We start from the raw sequence: 23,200 nt of genomic DNA on the forward strand, positions 1-23,200 counted from the left end.
TAAAACCTCTTCAGTGCTGTGCAGTCAGATGCAGTGATATTGCAATGTTTTATATCCTTTTAAGTCCTTGGGCATCAGTCTTTCCAACTCTTACCCTGCTCACTCCAACTTCCCTGATTTGTTTTTGAAACTTTTGCTAAATGCACTGTTTATTTCTACAACCCATAACGGAGTTTGCGATTTCTCTTGTGGCTTAGTAAGAAGAAAAAAAAATAAAAATAAAGAGGTTGTGTAAACATAACTCAATTTAAAAGAAGAAAAGCAAATGCACCAGCATGTTGTGATGAGAGCTATTAAAATAATTAGTCCCTACCCTAGGATGATTGCAAAAGAAAATAAGTAATGAAAGTGAGACATATAACAACTAGATTATAAAATTAACAACTAGCATAAAAAATTGAATGAGTCAAAAGTTTAACCCAAAATGTGGCTGAGTTGCAGGATAATGTTGGAATAAATGTAATTGTGCTTATTCCACGGCAGTTTACTTGAACTAAATATCTCTGAAAAGTGTCTGAGACGTGTGTGTAGAGCTTGTATTTTCCAAAATGTGTCACCATATTTGATTTCAGGACAGCCAGTGTGTCAAGCTTTGCCTAAGGCAATCACAGAAGCTTTAACATCAAGCTCTTAGGGAAACGGGATAAAATGTCTGCATTTATGCTTTGATTTGATCTCACTCCTCTATTAGGGGCTGCTGGACAGGTATTCACTCATTCACAGTGTTCACTCATGCTGTGGTGTCCATTGCTGGCTCACACTGAGAAAAGAAAGATGGGTAATGAAGCCTCACCCCTGGTGCCAGAAGTTCCTTCAGCCTCATGGGTCTTAGAAACCACAGTCTCCTTCTGGTGCTTCCAGTAAGCTTTTTTGTTGTGCATATCTCTTTGTGTAATTGTCATACTCTTGGTTTAAAAGAGTATCAGACGGGAAAGATAGCTCAATATTACCAATGTCAGAGATGTCACTTTCCTGTAGTGTGTTGTCTGATAACTGTCATAGATTTCAACATGAATATTGTAATGAAAAAGCTCTTATCTTGGTTTACATGTGCTGAGAAAACATTACTGGTAATGCCATGCGACATTTTGAAGCATATACTAATCAGATGCCTATCTTGTCCTTTGAAATATTAAATATTTAAATATAAATATTACTGCTATTCATTAAGTACTTTATGAAGCATTTACTTTAGAAATGACCGCAACTCTCCTATTCCGTCTGATGCTGTAGAAGCCTCTGTTCAAAGACTGTCTTTGCACTTCCAACCTGTTAAAGGGTTGTAACTAGGATAATAATCATTCTCTAGAGTACTGCATGAAAAAAAAAATCTTGGCAAATAAAAGATCAGAAAGTCTTGGATAAAATGTTTTGGTTTAGCACTCCATGGCTACTCACAAATTAAGCATTCCCAAGTGTGCTTGGGCTGTGAGCAGTGGGTCAGAGAAAGCGAGACTAATCCATGTGCCCCAGGTGTCCACCTGTAATCTCATTTCCCCTAAAAACTGTATTTCTGCATAGAGTTATGTTCAGTAGATAGCAATAGAATTAAAATTCTATTTAGAATATTCTTTTTGTGTGTCTTTCTCAGCAAAAATTTTGCGAAAAAGTGTAGTATCAGGCTAAAGAGTGTCTCAAGAATCACAGATCAAAACTCCTGTACAGCTGAGACCCAAACCTAGAAGGTTATCTATAAGGGCTTCTGTAATTTAGCCCAGATTTTTAAAGAAGAGTGTTTAAGCTAGTCTTAGGGAAGCCATACTACTAAGAACAGTGTTTTCTGTGTATTAAAATAATCTAGCACCATCACACACTGTAAATACTGGTTTTGAATTTTTTATTCCTGAAGATGGAAAGATTATATTCATGTAATAACGCTTATAGCTGTGTAGACTTGCCCTGCTTATTTGAGGTCTTCTTTGAAGTTTTAGAAACCACTGTTGATTGTGTTTCCATAGATTTTCACTTGTCTTGTCTAGGGAAGCAAACCACCTGTGGCAGGTTTAATCGGAACTAAAGCTTTGTCTGAGGCAAACGGAGGCTACAAAACCCAACGTGCCGGACAAGTTACAGCAGTGTTAAGTCCTGTTCTTTCAGCTGTTCCAGGGTGTGGTGGGAGGGGGAGAGTGTCTATACACATACTTACACAGGCTGTGTAAAGTATCTCCAGTGCGTAGGAGGCTGGCAGTCATCCTGTATCTACTTGCCTGTGTGACCTTGCTCCCAGGAAGAAATGCTTCTGGGATGCTCTGTTTAGCAAGGTATAGCAGACACCAAAGGGACAGGCAGTGACAACTCAGCAGTGGGCTGTTGTTGAGTTGGGTTGCAAATAGTGGGCTGTGAATTAATCCTGAGGTTTTCAAGTGTCACAGAAGGCAAATAGTCATTGGCCTTCAGAGCCTGTTGCCCAGTTGCTTGGCAGAAAGCCAGAGAAGGTTACTTGGATCTTGGCTTGTAAGATAAAATGAGAAGCCCTATTTAATTTAAATTGACATGTTTCTTTCAAAGTGCTGTACTTTCCCTACTATTTACATTCAGCCTAATCATGTGGCAAAATCAGCTCTAGGGGAGGTAGCTACAACCACACTGACATTTGCATTTCATTTGTTTATACTGAATCTGAGGTTATGTCTGTGCATTTTACCAGTGGCTGCAGAAGATGAGAACAGCTTTAGGAAGGAGTCTGCACATTGATGAAAGAGTCGGGATATGTGCTTTCCATAACTGTATTCCTGACTCATTATTCACAGCACAAAGAATTCTCTTGTGGCTTTCTAGTTCTTATGTGGTTGGTGTACCACTCCCACTTTCAGAAAGTCTCAGCTGCTCAAACACATAATTTTCGAAAGTATAGGCTGGGAAATTAAAGGTTACATTTCAGTTCAACAAGTGAACCAAGTTACCTGGCAGTTTTAAAAGAATGTAGGTGTGCATAATGGTTCAAAAATTAGACACAGAAAATCCCACTTGAAAAAAAAAATTTAAAATAAAGTTCAGATTCAAAACCATTAACAATAGAGGATTCAGAAGCTGAAACTCTTATCCATAATTCCACCCACTGTCCTGCAGTGCAGGATATAAATTTCAGCAAGTGCAGCTACTTAGGAGAGACTTAACTGAAAATAAAATTACAAGAAAGAAAATCGGTTGTATCCTGGCTCAAACCAGGACAACAAGATCAACCAGTGCCTTAAGGGGGCATCCCAGCTAGGGTAGTAGAATGATGAAGGAAATATTATCAGGCTTGTTAAAACTTTGGGTTTCTTGACCTTTATAGCTTTTACACTTCCCTTAGGGAATGCTCAATTTGTGAGTAGGTGGGGAGTGCTAAGCCAAAATATTTCATTTTCCAGGATTATTTTTTCATGAGAATGTTTATTATCTCTGTTATCTTGTAATTAGGATACCTTGCTGTTTTGAATTTTACATTCCAATGAGTTAGGGAAAGAACTTTTATCCTCATTTTATGGCTTAAGAAGTGAGGCACAGGGGTTCTGAAAGTTCAAGATGCTGAGCACAACAGCTCTTTAGAGTAGCTAACTTTCAGCCCTTAATGGGCTAACAGGTCTGAAGTTAAACTAATAAAATGAGTAAGCTCAAGGAACTGATCCAGAGAACTCTGTAGTGCTGGTATGAAGAGAGCTCAGTGTTACTCACTTCTCAGTAACAAATATACAGGGATGCATGGAAGGAATAGGAGGGCCCAAGATGATGCTGGTGATGTCCTGATGACCCAACTGTGGTGTCCCCAGCAGCTCTGCAGAGTGTCTGCCAGGGTACCCTGCCGTGGTCCTTGGAGCTCTTGTTGGCAGGAGTGGTGATGGAGAGGGCAGTCCTGTCTCCTTCCATGGCAGCTGCAATACTAAACAAAGGGAGCTGATCCAATGACTTGTCAGCAAGAGTTAAAGTGGGATGTGGAGTATGTGGGATTTTGGAATGTCTGGATATGATTAAGATTTTTTGAATGGTAGCCTGGTACAAAGCTGATTGATAAAGTGTTGGAGGTTATTCAGAGGTGTTGACTGAATATGATGTATTATTTTTATGGAATCTGTACTTTCATGTTTTAGTAGCTTATTACAAAGACATATATCAAATAATTCAGTAAATGCAACAGAGTTACTTTGAAGAAGAGCAAACAAAATGGAGGAGCCTTGAGACCTGAGTCCAACCCTTAAATGAACAAGGCTACTTTGAAAGTCTCTTCAAATTGCTGGTGCACTGATTCTGAAACCTGTCTGGCTTGGCTGCAGAAGTGATGGGAGCATATCATTGAGAAACTCAATTAGTCTGGAAAAGACTATTTGCACATTCAGGTGCTTCAAGTGGCTTCTTGACTCGATCCCTTGGATATAAAGCAGAAGTGAGCATGATCAAAACGAGCAATGGCTGCCTGTTAAAACACCATTCTGTTTCCACTTACACTGCAAACTGGTAATGCCCATGATGGAGTGTGGTTCTTCCCCTTGTTTAGACTATGAATGCACACTGCAATCCTTGGCAAAACTGGGAGAACATGGACTCTTCTCCTTGGGGAGAGGGTACATGAACAAGGTGTTTTTGAGTAGGTCAGAAGCCAGGGTCAGACACTAACAGGGGCAAAACAAGACAATGGTGTCAGAATTCACCTCTTCACAGTGAGGAGATTCTGCCCGTGGACAGTAACCGGTTGTGTGCCAGACCAAAATGCCATTAGCAGAGATCCAGGCACATGCCCTTCGTGGACCATGTGTGGACTACTATGGGTTGAAGCTCAGTAGTCAACCTGACTATTTTGGTAGACATAAGGGGTTGTGACAGTTCCAGACTCCTGAAATCCAGGTCTGACTGCTTTGAATACTGACAGCAAGACCAGAGGAAGTTCAGCTCCAGCTGGATTTTGCCTTCCTAGGCAGAGGAGAGTACAGTAGGATAACTTATGCTGGATGTCTAAAGCAGCCTGAACACAGTAGTCTGCAGAAACACAAACTGTGCCAACAAGCATCTTTTTTAAATAAAATGGAGGCATAACCAATGGATTTTACTGGCAGTTCTGTAACGCATTCTCTGCTTTTCTTTGGATTTTAGGGAGTCTGCTTCAAGATCACAAGAGCTGAGTTTCTTGAAGACAATGTGGCCACAATTTGTCCCCCGGTCTTTTCTTGTTCTGTGCCCTTACTACTGACTCTCTGTCTGGCTGTCTCTGTGTTACAGCTGACAAGACTAAATTTCAGTGCTCCCATTTAACTTTTATTTATTTATTGCAATGGAGAAATAATAAATACATGTACAGAAGGGAGCTACGTAAACAAAAATGTTGATGTCTGTACATTTATTTTGGCCTCCAGGGTTAAAAAATCTATTTATTTTAATACTAGGCCGAAGTAGGAAAATAAATGGTAGTAGCAGAAGCAAAACTTGGATTCACAGATTTTTTTTTTTTAAGAGATTGATTTCTGGGCAGTGAATAAACATTTCTGACTTAAGGTGGATTTAATTAAAATATGAATTATAATTGCTTTCAAAATGATGTTTTAAATAGAAGCATCCATTGATTTTTTTCACACGGAGCACGATATGATGCATCTTATATACACAAAATATTACAAATGTATAACATTCATCATGTTGGTACAATGTTTCATCTCTGAAAAGAGTTGTTATATTTACCATTAATGTGTACTAGGAGTATTGCCCAGACTTATTTGTAATTTATAAAGCAGATAAACTGTGTTATACGTACACATCATTCCATATTTAAAATTAACTTTATATTCCTGGAAGTATGTATCCATTATTACTATTTCATTGCCAATAATGAAAAACAGTTTTGAGAAGCTTATTTTTAAAAGAGAGAAAAAAGAAAATAAGAGTCCACAAAACTCCCAAGCTTGTCTGTTTCTGGGTCCTTGCATTTGGAAGAGCCTTGCTTTATATAGACAAAGAAGGGCATTACTGTAATGTATGGTCTCCTCTAGGAAGCCATATATGTCATATGGTTTCCTGATGATGATAAGGAACTGGTGAATTTCTGTGGGTAGCCACCTGTATTAATCTGCAAAAAGGTTTATATTATATCCAAGTGGCTTAAAAAGGGAAGTTTCCATGTAGACATCTAAATGAAGTTCACTGGTTATATAATTTGTACCCTCAACCAATTTCTCCCTTTGGTTTTCTCTGATTACTTTGAAAAAGCTGTAGTTTTTTAGAAACCTTAACCTAGTGTTACTCAGATGTTTTTGCTTCTGCCTTGAAAGTCAGCAAATAGACATTTTAGCTAGATTTGCAATTTGATCATTATAGTTTGGTTTGAATGAAGCTGTGAATATGGCATTATGGGTGTAGACATAGAGAAGCTGCTGATTAATGTAAATCATCATAGCTAAAGCCAGCAGACCTATACCAGCATACACCAGCTGAAGAACTGGCCCATGAAGTCTGTAAAAGAATCATTAAAAAAGCAACTCTACCTGGTCTTGTGCTAATATAATATAAAACATCTCAAAATCTGAAAAATGTTGCAGGTTTCTAATCTCATTTCTTTCTTTTTGTCTCTAAAAGCCTTTGAGTATTAAATTACAGAGTGAATACTACAGTGGCCCAATTTAACTTCAGAACAAGGAATATTTTGAATTCTGGAAATGCTTTTGGTCATGTGAGACTGTTGCAACAAGTAATGTCACTTTAACATTTCAGTGTGTACTCTCTTCACAGCTGTTGCAAGGTACAAAATACATTGCTCCCAGACTCTGCCACCTGTTGTAGGCAATTTGGAATAAGAGCAAGTTAATGGAGGTACAACACCACATTTTTCCTACTTGTAATGGTATTATCTGCATTTCATTTAGCGGCCACTTACAGCTCGTCTTTCATGTCACTGTTTTCTGAGATGAAGCCTTTGGTTTTTTTGTAGCTCAGGTGGTTAGTAAATTGAAAATTCATAGGTGCTTTTTTCCCCCAGTCCTTTGTCCCTTTTTCTATCTCAGCTGCATTAGGGCCAGCCCCACCTGAACTACTTCTAGACTAAAAGTCAGCTTTGGCAGCATCCAAGCCTGTGTCTAGTTTCTCCTCAGCAAGCACTCTGTGCTGGGAGTGAGAGGGAAAGTGGCACTGGTGACTGTCTGGTTTCTGCCCAGCTCTGCTCAGTTGGGTGCAAGACAAATGGGTCCATGTCACTCAGAATATGTGAGAATTGCTGACACGTGACCAATAACCCTCACCTGAAAAGTACTCATTTCTTGAAATCCTTCCCAGTCCTGAAGGTCTGCTGAGTTCTGGCTGGTGTGTTCAGGGAGGTCAGAATGTCCTGCCTCCATTTCTCTTTGTATGGTTTGCTACCCCCACAGGTGTCAAACCCTTTGCCAGACAGACATTCTTTTAAAGCAACTTACATGTTTTTCTTATTTTTCTGAAACTTTGTGGGTTCTGCCTCTTGAGGAAAGTGCTGGCAGGTGGTCATTAGAGGTCAGTGATGGCCCAGCATTGCCCTCTTCATCATGGTCAAGTTTTCCACCACAAATTTGTTCTAATCCACAATGGCTTGCTGCCTATTAAAGTACCAAAAATATTCAGAGCACTGAATAGAATTACACTGATAGTGAGTTTACTAGATTGTCCCAGTATCCCTAATCTTTTGTCACTGGAACTTTTGTACCCTGCAAACAGGCTCCTCCTGTTTCCTGTCACCTCCATATAGACTGGTTCTAAATCTTGATGTGTTTCCAGCCCACTACCATGAAAATCAGGCTTTTTTTTTCATTCATTAATCAAGTCCTATTTTCTCTGACCTCCTTGATTTCTTTGTTACAGGTTTCTGGGCAGCAGAAAATGCAACTTCTAAAATCATCCTTCTCAACCCTCACAGCTGGATGTGATGGTAGTTAGAAAAAGTTGTGCTTTTTTTCTTGGCTATCTGATAGAAATCTGTCTCATAAGAGAGAAAATAAAAAGAAAATACATTTGTTTATCTCCTCATCCCTTAAGTTTTGCAGAAGACCTGGGGAGGAAGACCAGTCACAATAAAATGGTGTCCCATTCTCACCCTCTCCAGCTCCCCTTTCCTTTTCATTGCATGCTGCTCCTCTTTGAGTCTGAGTTATAGCTGCCATTAGGGTCTAACCCATAGAAGCCAGTCTGGGTTTAGAAATTCCTTATAACTCAGGTCAGTGAGTTATCCTTGTGGATTATGGGTGCCTGAATGAGACCCTGGATTAACTCTCTGGCAGAGATGTGTTTACCAGCTGCCAAAAGAGGAACAGTCCTGTGTTCTGAGTGCAACAGAAGTAGTGTGGCATTTCAAGATCTATATGGGTTTTTTGGTTCCTTTCCATCCTGCCATTTAGTGCAAAGGACTGTGTGATGATTTTGGAGTGGGATCTACAGGGGAGACACTAAATACCCATGAGATGAATGCAATTTTAATGTCTACCCAGGTAGTCTTGAAACCTATGAAAGAAAATCTCACTTGGTTGGTTTTTGTTGTTTTTTTTCTTTTAAGAGCTGATATAATTTCAGGAGTGAGAGGGGTTTTTATTTGAAAGACATACTTATGCAAGATTTGACCTTTCTGCATCCTATACCATCTAAATCTTTTACATGGTGAGCTTAAACAAATTGTAATTGTTCATTTTCATGACTTTTTCCATTATCATCAGTATGCTAGCTGATTCTTAAGGGAATTACCTGAATTTTAAATAAAAAATGCTACAAGCCTAAATGCTAAAAATGCTAAAAGTTGGTCACATAAAAGCTGCCCCATAGCTCAGTGAATGGGAAGGGTATTTCAGCCCTTAGCCCACTGTCTTTACTCCAGGATAGGTGTCAAATCACCATATTCCTTCCACAGCCCTCATTCTTATGGACACCAGTGTAACCACAGAGAACTAACAAACTGGTAAAGGTTCTTGTTCTGCAGTATTTGTGAACCAGCTGCAGAGCATATGTGGCCTTACAGATCAGGGTTGGGATCTGCCACTGTAAAAAAGGATCATTTGCTGTGTTTCCTGGCATCACAGTGTATTATGAGAGCACTGCCTCTGATGTACATATTGAGTAGGTGAGTAGGAATGCAGGACCAGCAAGCAGGATCAGGGCAACAGAATTTTTGATTTTTTTTCCCATGCTCTGGCAGACAACAGTAGATACTGGTTCAGAAGGAATCATAGCTCATCTTATGTCACTAGACATCATAATTCTCAACACTTAAGAGAAATTTAAGACTGTAGTATAAGTCTAAAAGCTACATCTGTAATGTGTCACACACAGAAAGCAGGAGAGTAGAGGACATTACTGGTCTTTCAGGTCTGTATGGTGGCAAAATATTTACCAAGATCCCAAGAAGCTGATCATGCCCTAAATTACTGATGGGTCAAATAAACCCCCTCTGATCTCTGCTAATCTGACTTGGAGGACAGATGTCCTCCTTATCCTAAATCTGATGAATGGCTTAATCCTTTGTGTGTAAGCAGGCCACCATTCATCTGACAATTTTACGTCACTAGAAACACAGCTGTACTCTGGTTACATCCTGGTTTTTGTGTCATCCCGTTTCCAGAAGTCTAATGATAGACTAAGGAAGGAAAATTCCTTTCTGGTCCACACAAGAGTCTTGAACCATGAAGTTAATACAAGTATCATGCAGACACCCAGCAATCCAGTTGGCTCTCAGAACTCTTTGCATGTGCTCGGGGACTGGATTCCTTGGGACTCACATCACAGAATTAATTTCCTGGGTTTAGGAGTTCTCTTAATTTAATTCACAATCCTTTGTGTAAGTATGTCTTGCTTCCTATGTGTCTTACTCCCATGACTGCATTTACAAGGCTCTTCCAGAATTTCATATATAAAACCCTTTCACTTTCTAGTCCCAATTTATTCATGACCAGTTTATTGCAACAGATGATTGTGCCAGGCTAAAAGCTGAGAACTTCTGAGCTGAGATCCTAAGAGGCCAAAATGAGCCTTGATCTTTTTCCATATGCACCCAAGCTAAATGATTAGCTCATATATGTAAGATTACAATTTTTGTGGCTTCTGTGATATCAAAACATCTGAAACTTTGAGCAAGAAGATTTTGAATGGAAAGCCTTGTGGATCTGGTGTATTTGGTCTCCCAGTTTTCAGCAAGTGCTGAGCTCCTGTAGTCTCTGTCCCTTGGTCATGGTTTCCACAGTGCAGTGCTATAGCTATATTGTATCATTTCAGTAGACAATATCTGCCAGTAAATGCATTTACTTTCAACATATTTTGACGTTTTGTATTTTTAATGTATTTATTAGTATTTCACACTGCTCTGAATGTTTCTTTTGTCCCTGAAATTGGCCACTGACTTTAATTAAACCCATGAGCCTAGAGAATTTGACAATTTAATTCTTTTAAATGCAGCCTTATTGCCAAGCAGAGTTTCCCTGCAGCCCTCCCAGCTGCTGTTCCTATAGAGGAAATAGCTTTGGGTGTCCTACTGCTAACTGCAGTCAGGTACTTTTCTTCATTGTGCATGTCATTCAGCCATAATTGAAATTAACTAAGTTAAATGACCACCTTGTGAGAAATAAAACCAAACTAAACCTGGTCTAAATAAAAACACATTCTTTAGTGTAATCACTCTTTAAAAAAAATAATTAATCAAGGCCTATTGTACAAAAATGATAATCTCTACAGATCTATATGATCTGTAATCGGCACACTTGAAAAGAAAGAGTTCTGAAGTCTGGAATTTTTATTTTTTTTTTTCCCCACAGGATAAATGCTATATTTTATTATCTAAATCCTTTATGTTTTTTTATAGAATACTTGAAGTAAAACAATGCATCTTTTACCACTGAAAACAGAATAAATGGGTCCTTGGAGGATTTATTTTAAGTCAGATACATTTGTCATTCTATATTGATAATCTTTGCACTTCATTATCATATTCAACTCAGCATTTATATGCAGATGACACAATCATTTATGGTAATAGATTGTACTAGAAGAAAGCTTAATATTATCTTCAAGCTGATTTAAATGAGCTTTAAGATCATCTGGCACAATCTAAATTACTATTAAATATTAATGAAACAAAGATCATATTATTTGGCTCAAAACAGAAGTTGGGTAAACTGAACAACTGGCAATCAATGCGACCTTGGAGACAGTTAGCAAATGTCAATTGTGAAGAATATGGATACATCATTTTTTATGGTATGACTAAACTATTGATTAGCTGTGAAGATTTGAAAGAAAGCCAAGAACTTTGTTTGGGCTCAGAAAATTGGTTGACTTAGGGAAAAAGAAAAGATTTGTTTTCTTGCGTTTTCAGTTCATGTTATATACTTTGGATTTTGCTGATTGCTGCATAATATTTGTTAGGAAAGATAAAGAATCTTTAACTTGGTTATCCAGGCAAATTTTCTTTGAATTATGCATTTCATAAACATCACCGTCTGTCATTCTAGCAACAATTGGCAAAAAAATCAAAACCTGTCTACATTTCACTGATACATTATCCTTCTATTCTTTCCCTCCTCCCATCCCCTACCTTCAGATAAGTCACGATCTTCAGTCTTCTACATTTTCTGAAATAGAAAAATGAATAAGAAAACTTGTATCTCTCCTTCTTCACCTGGCACTGTGTGGCTGGGAATTTGATGAAGCAAGGCAGGAAGTGCAGGAAGATGCAGTGTTTGTATGTGTTTATTTTTACCTAGGTCTGATCCACTGATATCCTGAGCACGTTCTAGCAGACACGGATGAATTCAATGGCAGTTTATGTCAGTCCCCAAGATGACAGATAAGGGACTTAATGCTTTCCAGATATTCACATTCTTAGAGGCTCAAGTTTGTAATCTCACAGTGAAAAGGAAAAAAGACATGACCTCTGTACTATTCAGTTTATTAAAAATGCAGAAGACCTCCTGCTTTAGACACTGGAAATCCACCACCTTTTTATGTAGCAAGATGTGTAGCACTAATACACCCATTGTCCCAGAGAAGCCAGCTCTTTGACATTATAATTAATCTCATAGCATGAGATATTGCACTAGACTTTCTGTACTAGACATAATCAAGAGCAATGTGGAAATGTTTTCTGTTCAGGGCATCTACTGTTTCCTCTTAATAGTTGGTTAGGCTGTGCTGCATTTGCTGAGTTTGGTTTCCTTCATGCATTTGCATTCAGGAAAGGGGTCAAAGCCATTTATCTGACTCTCATCTGAATCTTTGCAACTCTTCTGCTAAGGAGCTTCCACATAATGTCAGGAGATGGAGACCTTCTCTGACAGCAAGAAATACACGAGGAAAGAGGAGGATGCTTCATTTTGTTTGTGTTTGGCCATGAGACAGGTTTAGAAGAGCAGAGCAGCTGGGAAACCATAGGCTAGGACAGATAACTGAGTTAAAAAGGACAGTGAGGAGTAGGATAATTTGATGTGTCCAGGAAAATCATTGTGGGAAGATTTGTGTAAGTAGGAGGCTGAGGAATAAGCACCCTCTGGGTGCACAGAAATAAGGGGAGGAGGGGCATTGGATAAAATGAGGTGTGGGCAAGGTAAAGTTTCTTGCAAGATTACCAGAAATTCAAATCTAAAGGAAGGATTTATTGGGTGATGAGCTGGGACAGTGAATGTCAAATAGGGCAATCTCATGTTCAGTTCATTAGCTTGCCTGGACCAAAAGGCCTGGATAGGAGCTGCTGAAATTATGGATGGAAGAAAGAGCAGGGGAGAAGGAAGAGTTTGTGTCTTTTCTGCTGTGGGCATCTGATAAAAGTTGCTGGAATCTCTGTCACAGCAACTGTAGGGAGGAGGAAATTTGCATATTATTTATTTAAAGATAGTTTCTAATTCAAAGTTAGTATGTCACATTTCAAATACAGATGGCTTCCCTATGAGGTAATCAGGCAAACTTCTATGAAAATAAGTGGTGAATTGTTTTTAAAATTAGCCTTACAAGTGATTTCAAAATCTGATTCAGCAGATTTGATCCTTGTATTTCCTGATTAGGCAACACTGTTTTCCCAATCCATGTAGACCTGTCCTAGCAAGGTGCTTAAATCAGTTTTCTTATTCCTTGATACTGCCAGCTGTCTTTGAAAGGAGGGGAGAATCCCAAGAAGGAGCCCTTCTCTGGACAATAAAGTCAAACTTATATCATCACTAAAAACATTATTCCACACTGTAATAATATAAAGAGGTGGTTCTTCTGCATGTTACCTAGTGATAATTGAAGGCTCCTAGAGTATAAATCTCCCAACAAATACAGATGTGCCTCGGTCTGATTAATGTTTTTCCTAGCCACTTGCTCTGTAGGTAGGAACCAGCCCTATGGTGCAGTCATGAGTGCTTGAGAGTGCTGCTGTGAGTTTATTTATTAATGAATGAGCTCTGACTTTTGCTGCTTGGATTTGCCAGCACCATTGCTGCCAGATGGGTACAAGTCTTTCTGCCAGAGAGTGATGATACCTCCTTGCATCCCTGGGCTTGTTCTGCATTCCCAGAGCTGCTTTTCCCTTTGGTGTGCAAACCAAAGGCCCTCCTGCAGGCAGGTTTTCTGTCTCACCTCTCTCGGAGGACAGAAGGCTGTCTTTTATTTCACTGAGGGAACTCTTTCCCTCCTGACTCTCTTACTGTTCTTCATTATTAAAACAAAGAAGTGAGAGTTTCCATCTCCCAGTGAAGCTAAGGTCACCTTCAACCTACCTTTGCTTCTAGTTTGAGAAAACTCACTGTGTTACAGCCCAGTTAGAACTCAGTTGCTCCATCAGCCAGTTGGCTGTGCCATCTCACACCACCTGTATCCCATACTGTCCTTTCCTTTTTCTGACCTACTCCACAGGTGTGTACTGCTGTCTCTAATTATTCCAAGCTCCTCTTCATTTAGCAATGTACATGCTGGATTTCCCACTTTTGGATCTCTTTCCCACGTGCTGTAATTCAGTTTCCTCACTGGATGTACTCTCCAAGGCTTCATAAAGCATCTACTTGGTATTGGCCTTTAGAGCTACAGCCATCACTACCTTCAGTCTTTGCACCTGAAAGAAGCAACCTTCCTGCATAGCTCAGCTCCTCACAGAGCAGTTGGCTCCTTTCCTTGCTATGTAACTGGGAAGCCTGAGTTTTACAGGGAGGAGCAGCCCTTGTCTAACTACAGGGATAGTGAAACCACCAGCCTGCACCCCTGAGCTCAGCTGGGCTCACAATTGCATTCTAGGAGGAGGCAGTCCCACCACTCCCAGCTTCCTGACCTTTCCATTCCAGACTGTCTTACAGTAAATGTTGAATGCTTCACGTGGATCTCTAAATAAAAGGAACTGGGAGAGGGGAAGACAGAGAGAGGGTGAGTGAGCATCTGGATACAGTTTTACTGGGGCTTACATGACTTCTTGAGACATACATTTTGACCACTCACTAATGCTACTGGTGCCTTTATTATGGAGGAAATTGATACCTTTTCAGCCTGAGGTGCTTAAAATATGGTTCTAAATGATACTTAGACACATAAATAGATGGAGTTTGATTTTCAGCAATGCTGAATATTCTGATGATGGCAGTGCAGGAGAAAATGCTTTGTGTACACAAGTGCATTATTAGAAACGGTGGAGGTTCAAGAATCATTATTTACAGACAGCCAGTTAGAACCAGGGTAATCTTTTTTGGGGTCAGCTGGTCTTGCCTCATCTTTGGCCTCCATCTTTCATGGTTTTGTTGATAATTCGATGTAAACCTGGCATCTCTTATTAATAGATATTTATGTCTGCCATTTGAAACTATCTTTATCATGGGACTGGAACAAGAAAGTAAAGGTCTTTGCAAGTTTTGTGTCATGCTTCTGTTTCATTTCTGTTTCATTTCCTTTTATTTTTTTTTTTATTTCTTACAGCAGATAATTTCATACCAGAGCCTGTATTTGCATAAGAAGTTGAATCCAGGAGGCTATTTGTACTAGTATGGCCTGCAAATTAGGGTCTTAAAACAGAATATAACCAAATCAATCACAGCTCAAAAATTTACAATTTTCATTTGCTTAGCATAATCTTTTATAGAAAAAGTTAGTTGTATTCCATTAATGCAAACCTTCAGTTAGATATTGATCAGCCAGCTTGTACACAAGAGCCTCAGTTATTCTCTAGGTGAAAATTCTCATCAAATACACAGTCACAAGAACTTATTTTCTTGATCACATACTGTAAGCCGTAAATGTATTCTATTCCATGGAGTGCTAGAAATAATGGATGAGAGTTCTCTCATAGTAAAAATCTGACAGCATTTTGTGGTTTATTTGGAGGGATTTGGGTTGTTTGTTTCTTAAATGCTTAATGGCAAGCTGAAGATAACTGTTCAATATTATAAGATTTGAAAAAGTGACACAGAAACAACCTTGAAAGTTGACAAAGAGGTTATAAAGAATATATAAAGAATGTAAAATGTTGTAATAAGTCTACACTGGTTTGCTTGAATCATTTAAATATATTGACCCTTGTGTTAGTATAGGCCTTTTATTATTGAGAGAATACATGCTTGATTTTAATTGCTTCTTTCATGTAAGAGTGTTTTCATGAACTTGAGCTTATAATGATTAACTTTGAAATCTTACATATCATGGGCAGTTGAGTTAAATTTAGATGAAAGAAAGGTGAACCATTTGTGGTTCAAACAGGGACATAAAGCAGGTGATACTGATTATATCTGTTCATATAGACCTAAGCCATGGCCTGGGAGTGACATTACACAGACTGCAGGCAAGGTTTTCTTCAAGCTCAGATTGCTGGGAACCTGAACCAAATATTGATATCACTGAGCTGAACAAGAATGAATAAGCCAGCAGGCCAGTGGCCTATATTAATGTAGATTCTTCAAAAGACAGAAAGGGGACCTTTGCAGGGTTGTTCAGAAAGCAAAGTCCAGATCCCTGAACTCTGCTCCTGGCTCTGTATGTTATTGAATGTCTTGGTGCTTCTGGTTTCCATTTATGAAATGAGACTTATATTGATTCACCTTTTCAAACACTTTGGGATCCAAAATTGCTTGATATTAATAAGCTGTTTTCAAGCCAGGCTCTCACAAATCTCCTTTGTACTTCTGGCATAGGAATCACTCTGGAAATTATGTTCTTCTTTGTCTGGTGGTTTCTTAAACCTTTTTCATCCCTGATTTGGCTTCTTCATACATATCAACCCTTAAAATCCAGTGAGACTCACAAGGGCCTTACATCCCCTTGTACCTTGAGGAAAAATGTACAAAGATCATGACAGGGGGCAGTTTCTGGCTTCATGTGGTCACCTCTCCACTCCCAACTATTTCACACTTCTGGCTGCTTGGAGCCTCACAGCTGCTGGGTTTGAGCTCTCCTCTCCATCCCAGGGTTGTTCAGTGGAGGCAAAGCAACTCAAGCAGCCATGAACATGGATCCTCTGATAAAAGACATTATGGAAGTGCAAAGGATGATGCTGTCAGTAATGTCAGAACTGTTAATTATCATCAATGTCCAAAGGCTCATATGATAAGAGAGTTGATTTGTAATTATTCTTTCTCTTTCCCACAAAATAACAATCTTTTGTTACAGTGTAAATATTAATTAAATTGGAAGTTGAATTGCTTCTTTTGCATAGGCCCATTTTCTAATTCAAAACCTTAAATAGTGACATTAGGATTATTCTACAATAACAGGCGAATATGATGTCAAAGGGAACATTATTTTTCCTGGCTGTTGTTTAGTAGTGAAGAAAACCAGCAAGAACTTGTTTACATGCAAATGTCATCTGTATAAAAAGCAGGGATCTGGTCTAAAGCAGAGATATTATTACAAAGGCATATTTTTTCTGGAGGCAGAATAAACAGAGGAAACATTTTATGGTTATCAGCAGTCTCTCCATAAATCTGTACCATCAGGCATGCTGTGAGGTTGGCATGTACACTGGTCTAAAAAAAGCCTGAGACCCTCAGCCTGGAGACTAAGAAGAAGGGGAAATGCAAGCAATGTGTCAAAGAATTTGCCGTCTGTGCTGAGCTGAACCAGATGTTTTTGCTAGTAATTATTATTATGATAATTCATTGAAGTAGGAATAAAATAGGGCATGATTGTTTACTGCAGCCTGTTTTCCCCAGACAGTCTGGGAAATGAGAAAAAAAATCTCAGAGGTTTTACTCCTGGTTAAATGAATAATTTTTTCATTTAACTAGGAATAAATATGACACCAAAAATAGTTTTCTTATGTACTGCACGGTAGCTGTGAATAGACATCATACACTTTTTTCTTTGAGAAAGTCACTAGAGGCTGTTGAGGAATGTTAGGGAAGGTCACTTTGAATGTTTTGGGTTTTTACACATTTTGCATCCTGCTGAAGTGGTAGCTGAACAGTGGAAAAACCAGAATGCCCGAAGACTGGCAAAGAAATAGGAATAATCTACCTTGGCAAGTCTAGCTGGTCATTTCAGGTGAGAATCATCTGTTGGGTATGGATAATGCAGGAAAGCCTGTTGTGAGCCAGGTTTCTGTAGGGTATTGGAGGGTATCCACTAGATTTTGCTGTAGCATCTCTTACAAATGCTGGTTTCACATGTGTATATAAGTTTAGAATCCTTCTCAGTTCCTGGTGTTTGATTAGGAACTCTTAGTAAAGAGAAAATAATTTTTTTTCCTCCTCCTCACTCCCACAGGGTATGAATAGCTACCAGTGAGGTTTTTATATAGGTTAGAGAATAGTGTCAAGCAAGTGCTCAGCAAATATAAATCTAGTTGATATGTTTAGTCTGAGAAGAAAGAGTATAATTTTGTGCTTTTATCCCTTCTGCAAGCATTAAGCTGTAAGCTTTGAGAGAGTTAAATAAGTCCTATAGAAAAATGAAAATCTAAACAGAGTCTGGAGGAGTTTAATCGAGCAAGTGCATTATTGGGAGTCTCTCTGATGAGAGGGTTAATTTATCACCCTGAATCCAATCACTTTATAAAAAGCCAGCGTGGGTTTCATTTACTTTGATGAGGTTTATTGCAAGATTCTAGAAAATCAATTTTACTGTGAGCCATATTAAACCCAGGGGAATACAAACACTATATGTACTACACATAACTTTTTGTTATTGCTTAGTGGATCACTGGGGAAATTATATGTTTACCATGAGGAAGGGTTATGGCTACATTCGTTGTCTTAGGTAACTCCCAGCCTGCCCATCGCAGTGAAATAAAACAAAATGGTAGATTTCAGAATCAGCACTTAACTTGTCTTCATATAGCCTGAGGTATAGAAACACTCAGCATTAGTGACTTGATTTTCCAAAGGGCTTTAAATAACTGTTACATTATATACTATCACTTTCTTCTTCTGCAAACAGATGGTAAATGCAGGCTGTACCTATGGTGCTGGTGGGTGACCAAGCCCAGGTAATTCTTGCTTCCAGAACTTCTTGATGCACAAAGGCAGAACCTGAAAATGGTCAAGTCTGATCTACTGGTTTAGGACTTAGAAGAAAATTTGCAGTTTGCAGGAATTTCTGTTGTGTTTACTCTCTTACTGTCTTCCCTCCCTTAGCTGTTTTACATACTTTTTAAATGATACGTGGGTTAAAAAATGATAGGAAAGTAATTTTGCACAAGAAGATAATGTTCCCTCTGCTGATAGCAGGTCAGAAAGCAATTTGGAGTTGCACTGAGTACGTGGTTTCCTGTTTTACAGTTTTGTATATACCAGTAAGGTCATAACACCTTTCAATTATGGGTGATTTTTTTCTCCTTATCAGTCCTGCCAGATAATGATGTTGTACTTACGTTGAAGCTGGCATGATGGACTAAAATTAGTGGGGTTTACATCAGAAAACTTAGGCTGCAAATAAATACACAGAATTAATTTCCAATATAAAAAAGCATCTGAATTCAAGAACGTATCTTTCAAAATCAAATATGTGTAGTCTCTTTAATGGTAATTTTCATTCCTTTTCCTCCAGTATTGGGCTCTGTTGTACTGTGACAGGAAAGGAGCAGCTTTCTGTGGCTTCAATTGATAAAGGAGCAGAATAATTTATCTGTCTGTCTACCTGTATATCTCCATGTGAGTTTCATAAGAACTAAGATAGGATATTTGAAAAGTTCTAAATGTAATCAAATACTCTGTTTGGTCTAGTTTTCAAGGGAAATGGAGAATCCAACTCCCTTATTAACTTTTGAGACTTCTTTCCTAAAATGTAATGCATTTTATGTGTTTTATTTGCACATTTATATGTTTTATTTTCACATGATATGCAGTAGTGTGACAATCCAAAAGCTTTTGCTTGGTCCAAACTCCCTGTGAAATGTGTTTGGTGTAAGAGAAGAAAGAAATGAGATGTAGTCATCATTTATAAGTATAAGGTCTATTATAGTTTATAGAGTGTTGTAGAAAGATTGTAAAAATAAATAGGGAAAAATAACGTCCCAAAATATTTATTATAAAATTCCTTCTGATCTGTATGTATCTATGTATGTTTGTTTGGCATTTTCAAGGGGTTGCTTATATATGAGTTGAAAGAACAATTAACAAAATTTTATTTATAGCAATATTGTCAGTAACCTTTTTGTGTCTGTGAATGAAAAAGTTGCTGTTTTTAATGATCTGTTCTATTAGAATTTCATATTGTTAAAAATCAGATGGCAGTGTGACACACCAAGTTAGTAGAAGGGTTATGGAACTTACCAACCAGTGCTCTCATTATCTTGTTGCCACTCTTCCCCTTCCCTGTCTCCACTAAGTTGTATTTTAAACCGTGAGGTCTTGAAGCCTTGGTCCTTTCTTCCAGTGCTATCATGCAATCATTTTTATTATGCAGCTGAGTTGAAAACACACAGCAGTGGCTAAAAAGCAGTGTTCCCATTTTGTGATGCTCTTTTGAATCTAGACACTGGGACTTTGGTGCAGAGGGAATTTCAGAAAAAGGATGTGAGTTTACCGTGGGCAACCCTGGATCGGGGTTTGATTTTGCAAATCCAGGGCAGAGTGTGTGGCTTTGTGTTTTAAACTTCCTCAGTTCATTTCAGATTAGATTTAGCTCAGTGGAAGGGAAATCAGGCTGAAAACCCAATAGCTTTGAATACCCTATCCACAACATTTCTTGGGTTCTTTATAGTTGTGGTTTTCCTTTGTGTTCAGAGTGTTCAAGCAAGTACAAACTAGCCTGCAGGTGCTGAATACAGTAGAAGATGCTTCTGAATCTGGAGCTTGACTATGCCCAGTTCAGATGTAGCACTGGGAGCAGAGCCTGTGGCTCAGGGCAGGTCAGGATCTTCACCAAATGAACAAAAACACAAGAACCTAACACTGAATGCATTAAAGATGCTTTGGTATTGACGTTTCCATGTATGTGTTTATCTCTAAGACTGGTTTGTATGCACCTGGATGTCACACACAACATAAGAGTAAAAAACCTTTAGTTTTTCTAAAATATTTTGTGCTTTCCTTCATTCTTTTCTTTGTATATGCGCACCAAGGAACTAAACTGTGCTTCAGTAGCTAAACAAATTATGCAAAATTATACACCATGAATATTTTATTTTTCAGAACCCTGAAGCAAGGACTTTCAATGGCTTTATGTCTGCAGCAACCTGTGTCATACTCAGAGGAATTCTACAACTGGTAAGTCCCCCTTCTTCATAAAACTTTACTCAAGTGTCTTTTATTTTATTTTTTCTCTGTGCCTTTGTAGGTCATTATTAGTAGGAATGTCTCAAATGTTTTACTATATGTAAGAAAATGGAATTTACTGCAGTCAGCCTTTTTTCTACTACTGCATGAGGCAGGGAGTTTATTCCCTTTATAATTCTGAATTTATTTAAAATGTCATATACTCTTATAAACAAAGTAATGTGACAAAAACAGAACTAAGTTTTAAAACCTAGCTAAACTACATTTCATCTGATGCTGGACTGCACTTACACTGATAGATCTCTATGGTTTTTATACCAACATTTATTTCTTAAGAAATATATTTCTTCTTTTTCTGTAAAACTTTAATTACAGAAACATGCAGGCTTGTGTAGGGCAGACTGTAGCTATGGTGCACTGGAAGATGCCAGCAGTTTATGGAAAATATTTGATTTTTTTCATTATTTATCTAATTTTAATTAATTATCTTGTCCTGTTTCCATCTAATACTAAAGAGCTGGCATCTTGAGATCACACGCATCTGCCCCCAAAGTGGCTGGCAAAACAGAAATCTTGTAATTATAACTTAACAAGGATTCCTTGGCACTGCTTCCTGGTTCCTGGGATGCAGAGCCTGTGAGCTTATGCTGGAATTTTGACTCCAAGTGGCAGTGAAAGAGGGTGTGTGGTTACATTTCAGTGGGCTCATTAATCTTCAGTGGGTTCCTGTAACTACATATTATTTATTGGGAAATGCTGGAGTGGGATTGTGATTTTGGGGGGGGCTAAAGTGTACTATTCACTATTAATTTTATAGCACTAACTTTGCAGGAACATGACTGATAGAAAGTCTGCACTAACTCATCCAAAGAACCTCAGCTTACTGTTGGAAACAGTTTTGGGAGTAGTGTACTTGTTTTTTGTACATCCCTTTTTTTGATGCCAATATAGTTCACCATAAAGTGAAATTTATCAGTTACAATAAAAACATTCACTGCCACAGGTAATGCTGACATATTAAAACATTTATGCTTTTATGTCATGCCTACTGCTCTAGTATTTTAGTATTAATTGCTCGAGTATTTTAGTATTAATCTCTTTGTCCTCTTTTATGGTTGAAATAGGATGTGCTGTTACAGATAATTGAGTTGGTGACAGAGGTCCTTGCTTTGAAAGGTATTTCAGAATTTATTTGATTTCAGGATATACTGAAACGCCGTCTCCATCTGGAGCTGTGGGGAGCAGCTTTATGCTGTGGTGCCTCTGCTTTATACCTCCTCATGCAGGTGTTCACTGCAGGTATGGGGCATGCCAGTCAATCAGAAAACACTTCATAGCTGCAGTACTCCTAGGTTTGGGCTCCTTATTTTGGCAAAATTTGCAAGGATGTTAACTTGACTGAAGTGTATGTTACTGTTACTGTCTGCTGGCTATCAGGAGTAGCACTATTCCAACATTAGCCTATATGTAAACAATGAACAATATATATATATATATAATATATATATATACAACTATCCCTTACTACCTGACAGATTGTGTACACATATGAGTTTAGAATGCAGGATATTTATAGAAAAGAGAAACAGCATATTTTGTTTCCATTTTAGAAAACTCATCTATATTAACTAAAAAGTGTGTAGCTCAACAGTCTGTCACTAAAAATGGTCTGAGTGTTTTAGTGATGTTATGTCTTAGGTTTGGCACTTCAGAAGACCATAAAAAATAGACTTTATATTGTTCATTATTTTTACAGCTCAGTGGAAAGTCCAAATAACATTAATAAAATGTAGATGGCCCAGTAAAATTATAAAACGTTTTTGGTTAATTAACCTGAGATCCTGATCATATGAACAGTATGGATGTGAGTTTTGACTGAGAAAACATAATGCTAATTCTACAGTTGCCTGATGATGTTATGGTATTTTGCCTTTTCAATGCCTTTTACACCAAAATGTGAATGGTAACTATTGTTTTAACTAATCCCATAAACAGGATACAAGGCTGGAGGAACACTATTGCTAGAGCCATAAAAAATTTTAGAAATTCACAAAACTGATTTAAACAGTTCTAAGTACAGGACCTTTTTGAAGAGATAAATGAAAAACTGTGTTTTTAAGAGAGAGACTCTGGCTTTAACAGACTTAACAGACTCTGGCTCTGTTGTGTGCAACAAAAGGTGTAAAGATAGTGTTTTGTCTTTATTTTAAGTGAGGACTGTTGAATATTTAATGCACTTAATTGAAAAAGCAAATTGCAATGTCCTGTCCTTTACATACTTAGACAAGTGGTCTTTATTTGTTCAAATTAAGTAAATGTTTCAGAGCAAGGAAGAGTGTACACAACTTCAAAAGAATTTAAAATTCAGAAGAATTTTGCAGCAGAAAAGTGAGATTTTGAACAGCTTTTAATAGTGCATGTATTGTTTGTGGGTTTTATGGGCTTTTTTTTGTAACTTTTAAGTGCAAGACAGTTGGAATAGCACACACAGCTGTGGAAAAATAATGCAAATGTTGACATTTGAGGTTCAATAAGTTGAAGCTTTGTTAACTTTTATAACAAAAAGCTAGTATTTTGCTGTAAGCAAGTGGTGGAATTAAGAAAGCTGTGCACTGAGCCTTAAAGTGAAGAAAATC

General features: G+C 38.1%; 1 long non-coding RNA gene across 1 annotated transcript in view; it reads left to right on the plus strand.

The window, feature by feature from the left end:
* LOC139795823 (uncharacterized) overlaps positions 1–23,200 on the plus strand; it is a 216,426-nt gene that overhangs the window by 146,786 nt on the left and 46,440 nt on the right. The window contains exon 3 of the long non-coding RNA XR_011725712.1: positions 20,481–20,555. This is a non-coding gene — a long non-coding RNA (uncharacterized lncRNA). The remainder of the gene's footprint in view (positions 1–20,480; positions 20,556–23,200) is intronic.

The sequence above is a fragment of the Heliangelus exortis genome, chromosome 4 (assembly GCF_036169615.1).
Source record: "Heliangelus exortis chromosome 4, bHelExo1.hap1, whole genome shotgun sequence".
In the NCBI taxonomy this organism is placed as follows: Eukaryota; Metazoa; Chordata; class Aves; order Apodiformes; family Trochilidae; genus Heliangelus; species Heliangelus exortis.